We start from the raw sequence: 7,723 nt of genomic DNA on the forward strand, positions 1-7,723 counted from the left end.
TTTGAATGTTTTATTTATATTTTGAATTACTTTTTTCACAAAAATACCGGCGCACCCAGTAGAAAATCAATACCAAATGTGTATAAAAGTTTTCCACAAAATACAGGTAAGAACCAACATAAACTTATGTATTGTTATCAACACTTGCCTACTTTTGTCTTGTGTGTTGGCATACTATATAATATTATTATAATAATGATTACAGTTCTATCAGGTGGTCTAAAGTTTGACTTCGTTGAATGGAATATTTTATTTAAATTTTGTTTGGAAATTTCTTTACTCTTTTTTTAATTACAAAAATAACGGAGCACGAAGATGGAAATCGCTATCATGTATGTGTGTTATAGGACTTTATATGTCCAAGTATTCGTCCCAGAACTTTTCCACAAATTACAGTTAGGAACATTATTGTTTTCAACACGTAGCCTACTGTACGTGTTGAATATTGGCATACTAAATAATATTATTATAATAATGAATACAGTTCTATAAAGTGGTCCAAAATACAATATTACTTGGAATATTGTATTGATAAATTGTTTTTTTTTTTTTGCAAACATAACCCCAAGTTGGAAATGGCTACCATACTTGTGTTATATTTGCCCTAGTGTGCAAGTATTCGCAAATTTTCACAAATCACAGGTATGAACGAACACAAGGGCACTGTATTGTTATCAACACTTTTTATTTTATTCATTTAATTATTTTGTCTTTATACTGAAATAATACTTTCATTTCTTTTAGTGCTAATTAGTCAAATGTATGTGTTGGATATTCGCATACTATACACAATTATTATAATAGTGATTACAGTTCCATAAATTGGTCCAACATTTGACATTATTTGGAACGTTTTATTTATATTTTGTTTGGAAATTATTTTTTGTTACAACAAACCGAGCTTCCATACACGTGTTATAATGGCCTAACCCCGGTATTCTTGAAACATACTTTAGTCGTAGTTCAAGCTAAAACTTAAGAATTACGTCATTTTGTATTCTTAAAATAAACTTCGACTAGCACTACGACTAAATGACACCAACCTCGACTAAAATCATACCTCCTCAGACCGATTTTTTAGTCAGCCTAGGGTCAAGCTAAAATGGAGGTAAAACACCAAGATATGGAAAAATGCATTTATCTTCAAAATTCATATGCGTAATTAAACAATTTGTACCCATTTTGTTCAGATAATGTTTTGGAAGTATACACCAATTACCCTTGCTTAATAAAATTCTATTCAGCCAGCTTGCTTTTAAAGAATCATACACACTTTTAAAGTCTCTTAGATTTAGGCCGCCATATTTAGTTTTTCCAATAATACTTTTCCTTGATACTTTATCAGGTTTATCATTCCACAAAAACTTGAAGATAATCGAATCTATCTATTTAAAAACAGAAGATGGTGCTGGGTTAGAAGATGTTAATAAGATAATTGGGATAAACACAAAGTATTGATAACTGTTAAGGACCGTTTATACTTCAACGATAACGATAAAAAAAAAATCCAAAAGCAATTATTCATATAGAAAATCAAAGAAGTAAGAGAAGTTTTTACACTAGAACGATTCGATAACGATTTAACAGTTGTGCTATAACAACATATTTTGACAAATCAAATCAGATGACGTCATAATCATGGAAAAACATTAAAATCGTAGTAGTAGCAAAGATTTTATCGTTTTTCCATGATTATGACGTCATCTTATTTGATTTGTTAAAATATTTTGTTATCGTATACACGATAAATCTTTCTTTCTTTCTGGCAACATTTTAAAAGGCTTTTTAAAACTTGGTCAGTAAGACCGGTGCCACCTCCCATTTATGTGTTGTTCACAACTTGGGGTCAAAGGTTACATAAAGGGCATTAGGGTAAAAAAACCAAAAATCCTATAAAGACTACTTGTCTCACAAATAACGTAGCACAGTCTTGTCATTTGCACATATACATTGGCATAAGGCAGAGTCTATAGGGTGTTCAGGGATAAGTGGTCAAAGGCCATTATGGGGTAATTTTTATCTTTTTTCTGGCAACATTTCAAAACGCTACTAGTGCCAAACGGTTGTGCCTATTTCAAGCAAACCTGGTCAGTATAACCGGTGACACCTCTCATACATGGGAGGTTCACTACTTGGGGTCAAAGGTCACATAGGGGTCTTTAGGGTAAAAAACTTTCAAAAAAATGAATAAGAGACTTCACAAATAAACGGTCAATTGTAGCTCATAAATTAAGCTTTCTTATACCATGTAAGTCCCATGCTGTTTGCTTAAATAACCATTGATCATTTTTTTCTTTAAAATTTTGTATTCAGAATTGTTTTTACCCTGTCTATGAATGACGTCACGCGCTTAAGGCCAATAGCAGCTACGAATTTCGAGTTTTCTGCGGTTAGTGCGTTCATGCATAAGATGTAGGTCAAATTTATCTGAATGAGCTTTTATCGCAAATAGAGTAAAAGTTTTTATTTTGATTGCTAGTAACTAATGATTTGACCAATTGCATTAGACAGACTCCTACCAAACATGGGGTGTTCACACAGGTTGAGCTTAAAAGTCACAGTGGTTATCTCTTAAAAAATGACTGGGTTCATGTTCTATTGAACATAATCTCTCTAGTTTCTTTTGTTTTCTATATGAAAAATCGCTTTTTAGCCTTTTTTTTTTATCGTTATCGTTGAAGTATGCCTTTACTCTGCCTACCAAACTAAGGTTTTGCCTTTTTCATGACGTAATTAATTTTTTTAATTTTTCTACTTTTTTCAAAGCAGGCATTCATATTAACACCAAAATAAACACCTAAGGTCTTAATTGGAGTATTTGTTAAATTAATCGTGTTTAAAGTAAAGTTCCATAGAGCTAGGTCAACCGTTTTATTTATATTTAACTTTGGGCCAGCATAGGTTCCGAAATTTTGTAAAACTTTAATAATATTTTCTGCTAAAGAATTGTCTGCAACGAAAAACGTGGTGTCGTCTGCAAACTGAGTCAGTTTTACATTTGTTATGTAGCTGTTTGATTCCATACCTATGCCAGTAATATTGTTATTATTTCTTACTCGATTTGCTAAAACTTCTGCGATGATAATAAAAAGAAGTGCGGAGAAGTGCATCCTTGCCTAAGCCCTCTTTCTGAAAAAAAAAAAGAATCTGGAAGTCCAACCGTTATTGACTACACAGCTTTGAACGCCATTATATAACGTGTTCATCATGTTTATAAATTGTTTGCCAAAATTCATTTTTTCAAGCACTTTTAAAACAAACATCCATTCAACAGTGTCAAAAGCCTTTGCAATTCCACAAATAAAATTCCTCCCGAAATACTATTTTTACAACAAAAATGGATTATATTGTCAATTATGCGTATAATCGAACCAATGAATCTGCCTTTTATGTAGGCTGATTGATCATCATTTATCAACTTATTTAGCAATGGTTTCATTTTAGACGTGAGCTGCTATTTTGTAGTCTACGTTTAATAGGCTGATAGCTCTCCAATTTTCTATTTTTTGGATTACCTTTTTTGTGTAATAATTTATTCACAGCCCTTCTTTGCGTGACACTTATTTGACCCACTATAAAAGCTTCATTAAGAGCGCTTACTAGGGGGTATTTTATTTCTTCAAAGAAAGATTCATAGTACTCGTATGGCAATCTGTCGCATCCTGGGGTTTTATTTTCTTTTAAACATTTTAATGATGTTTTGCATTCTTCCCCTGTAAATAGACCTTCCCATAAATCCTTTTCGTCTTCACTTAGACAATACTATAAATCATCCTCAGCGAGGTAGTTTTCTATTTCTATCACCTCTTGTTTAGTTGATTTGTATAGATTTTCGAAAAAATTGCTTCTTTGTTTAGAATTTTGCTTTGATCATTAATTTCATTTCCGTTTTCAATTAGCAAACATGTAATTGTTTTGCTAATATTATTTCGTTTTTCGAGACCTAAAAAATACTTCGTATTTCGTTCCCCTTCCTCTAACCATTTTAGTCTAGATCTTATTTGTTGTCCTTTTATATCTTCAATATATAATTCATCTAACTTCGTTTTTAGATGAACACTTTCATCAAGGTCATTTCCATCAAGTGAATTTTTTAATATAAATTTTCTAATTTTTTTTGTAATTTCCCTTTTTATATTTGTTTTGGTTTTTGCTTTTAATTTGGAATAATATATAGAATAGTCTCGAATTTTCGTTTTATAGATTTTCCATAAAAATTGAGGATCGTTATAATCATTTCTTCTTAAATTGTTGAGAATTTCTTTAAATTTTTGTGTATAATCTATTTATAAGCAGAGATACATTTAATTTCCAACATTCTTGTCCCGGATTATGATGTGCTAGATTAAGTTTTAGAGATACTGCTAAGTGGTTTGTTGGAATACTCGCTCTTATGTCACTCTGACCATATTTTTTGATAACAAGAAAAAATCAATTCTCGTTCTAATTAGGGGAGTCGTATTTCTACAGGTGAAATGTTTTTTTAATAGGGTTTTTATACCGCCAAATATCAACTAGAGAGTTACGTTTTATCATAGCGTCTATAGCTATAGTATCATGCTTACTTTTTCTTATACCGCCCTCTTTATCTTCTTCTAAGTTTATAAAGCAGTTGAAATCACCTCCTGTTATAATTTCACTGTCATCAGTTACGTATTTTCCTATCCACTTTTCAATTTTTTTGAAAAAGGCAATTCTTTCTTTCACATCGTTAGGAGCATAAACGTTATTGAATGCATACCTTTGATATATATTTTTGTATTGACAATAAGAAGCCTACCGTATTCATCGGCATGACTATCGATTATATTAACATCTGAATTATCATTAAATTGTATGCTTACTCCTCTACTGTTTGTAGATCCATACGAGTGGATGGACTTGCCTTTCCAATTAAAAGTGTCATGAATATCAGTGATTTTTTTTTTTTACAGAAATGAGTTTTTTGCAAGAAACTTACCGACGCATTTTGGTCCCTAATCCATTTTTACTTGGCTATTTTTTTTTTCCTGTTTCGTAGACCACGACAGTTGACAGCTATTATTTGTAAGGTATTATTTATCATTGTATCTTAGCATGTTGAAACAGTTGCTGGTTTACTCCTTAACGTTTACTCTTTGTTTTTTTTTTCTTCTCTCTTGATCTTGTACTTGGGCCTTGTGTCGTTGCTTTATTCTCGACGTTAATTGTTGCTTTAGCACTTTGTTTGCTTTCTGCGGAGGGTCTATTAATTGATGACTTTTGTTGCTCTTGACTGTGCTCGCGTTGCGAGTAAAAAAACATAATCTTCTGTTGTTGTGAGTTGGATGTTGTCTCCTCTTCATTTTCCTCTTTTTCACCTTCTTCCTTCTGTGTCGTACTATCTATTGACGTCTCGTCCTCGGACGAAAGTCCTGCTTTGTATTATCCGAAGGCTCTGCCTCTACAAACGCTTCATCGCATTCTGCTCTTCGGTGACCAGGTTTCTTGCAGGATGTATAAACCAGTTGATTTGTACATGTATTTGATGTATGACATTTCTGGAGGCATTTTTGCATTATATATATATATTTGTTTTTGGTTGACCGTAAGGAAAAACTCTTCCTGTGAAGATGCCAAAATTCATTTTCCTAGGTAAAGATGTGGTTCGTGATCTAATGATGATACTTCTATCTCCAGATGAGATAAGACTTTGGTATGATATAGGCCTTATAATATATTGACTATATTTTTGATTTATTTTCTATGATATCGGCCAAAGAATGAGATAAAATCGCCTGACCATTTTTTTTAAGAGGGGTAAAACCTTGAATTTTTAAGAAATTAAAGGTCATTAAAAGACACCTCAGAAGTCGGGAAAGCTTATTTCCGGCCATTTAGGAATCAAAATTTTCCCGGACCCCCTTTTATTTTTGAGTTTATGGGAAAATGCACCCCCATCTTTCAAATCCTGGATCCGCCTCTGTGGTTTATCTCCTGCTTCGGTTATTGTTCGTCCAAATTAATTTATTCAACTTAATGTAAATCTAGAATATTTGGTTTGTATTGTTTTTCATCAAGGAGGTGTTAAGCTTAAATTAGTTTAATTTAACAATACCTTATCACCTTTTGTCAATTATGTTATTATTATAAATATTGTTGTTGACAATAAAGTTGAACTTGAAGACTGTTGCTATTGACATTTTATTGTCTTTTTAAATATTTTAAGTAGCTCTATAATGACTTTAATTGGGGTTTTATAAATTTCATTAATAAAATATAGAATAATATATAATATAGAAATTTATGCTAAAGGAATATAATTTTTATTTTCATAGAACTATGCAAAGTCAACAGAATTATCTCTTCTGGAGTTTTGTTTACATAATCCTATTCTATGATATAATAATAGGTAATTCAGATGTTAAAAATACAGTATTCATAAAACCTATGAAAATTAAGATTTTAATAAACTTTAGGCATCCCGTATTATTAAATTTCATAAATAAAATAGGAAATTTTAATTTGCATAGCAACGGTTGCTATGGTGATTGAAATTATAGTTTTTCTTAACGCAAGATTAATTTTCAATGATTAACAAATATTTTGAGTAAGTTTCACCAATGGTTGATAATTATTATTCGAGTAATGTTTTTTTTTTTAATATAATTTAACTAAAAATATAATTTAAAATGGAAAAATGGTGGCCATTTTGAATGCATAATTTGGAGGTGTTCCCACAAAGGGATTTTGGGTAATTTTAAGTTCTGAATTTCTCAAGACCTACATTTTGAGAAAATATCAAAATTAGCCGGTAGTACTTCCATTGCCATCCTCGATGATTTTTAGAGGACTTTTTGGCCATAATCTGCTCGCCTATTTCTTTTGAGACGCGTCTCAGAGCTGCAATGCGCGGTGTGGGGACATTGTTTATTGCTGAAGCTTTCATTTTATTATCAGGCCAAAATACAATGAATAAAAACTGTTGTAAAGTCATTTTGATGACGTGAGCATTCCATTGACACAGTTTGTGGTTCATAATACCACATCACATTGTCCACTTATTAAAGCTGCTTACGTTCTTGGATCAGATAAACAACGTGTTTTTTCTCTAATTCCGGATTTGAAAAGAGTTTATGTTTTCCTAGTGTAGCCTATTTCCATGTGCTCGGCTATCATACTACAATGTTCTGTCGCAAAATTCACGCCTACCGGTTCTTGGATCAGATAAACAAAGTAGCCTATTTCCATGTGCGCGGCTATCACACTACAATGTTCTGTCGCAAAATGTACGCCTACTGGTTCTTGGATATCAGATAAACAACGTGTTGCAAACAGTGATATTTTAAATTTGTTCTTTCTCATTCCAGATTTGAAAAGTGTTCACATGTTTTCCTAGTGTAACCTATTTCCATGTGCTCGGCTATCACACTACAATGTTCTGTCGCAAAATGTACGCCTACCGGTACTTTAAATGTGTGAAAATGTGTTGTTTATTTCAACAAGCATGGCTACTCTCCCCAACCTGTGGCCGTTTCAAAAATTCTACAACAAATTGAAAATGGTCGTGCGTAATCAATCAAGATTACCCACGACCATCTTCATAAAATTCCCCCTCCCAACACTACACCTATTAAACTTTAAAGCCCCATTCCCGGCAAAATTTCACTAAAAATGACTTTTTTTAGAAAATATGCATTTGCATTACTCCAATTATTATAAATCATGGAAAAATATTGGCATGAATTTTAGTTTTACGCAAAAG

This window comes from Anneissia japonica, unplaced genomic scaffold (genome assembly GCF_011630105.1).
Source record: "Anneissia japonica isolate Jap-2015-1 unplaced genomic scaffold, ASM1163010v1 scaffold11048_len50068_cov101, whole genome shotgun sequence".
Lineage (NCBI taxonomy): Eukaryota > Metazoa > Echinodermata > Crinoidea > Comatulida > Comatulidae > Anneissia > Anneissia japonica.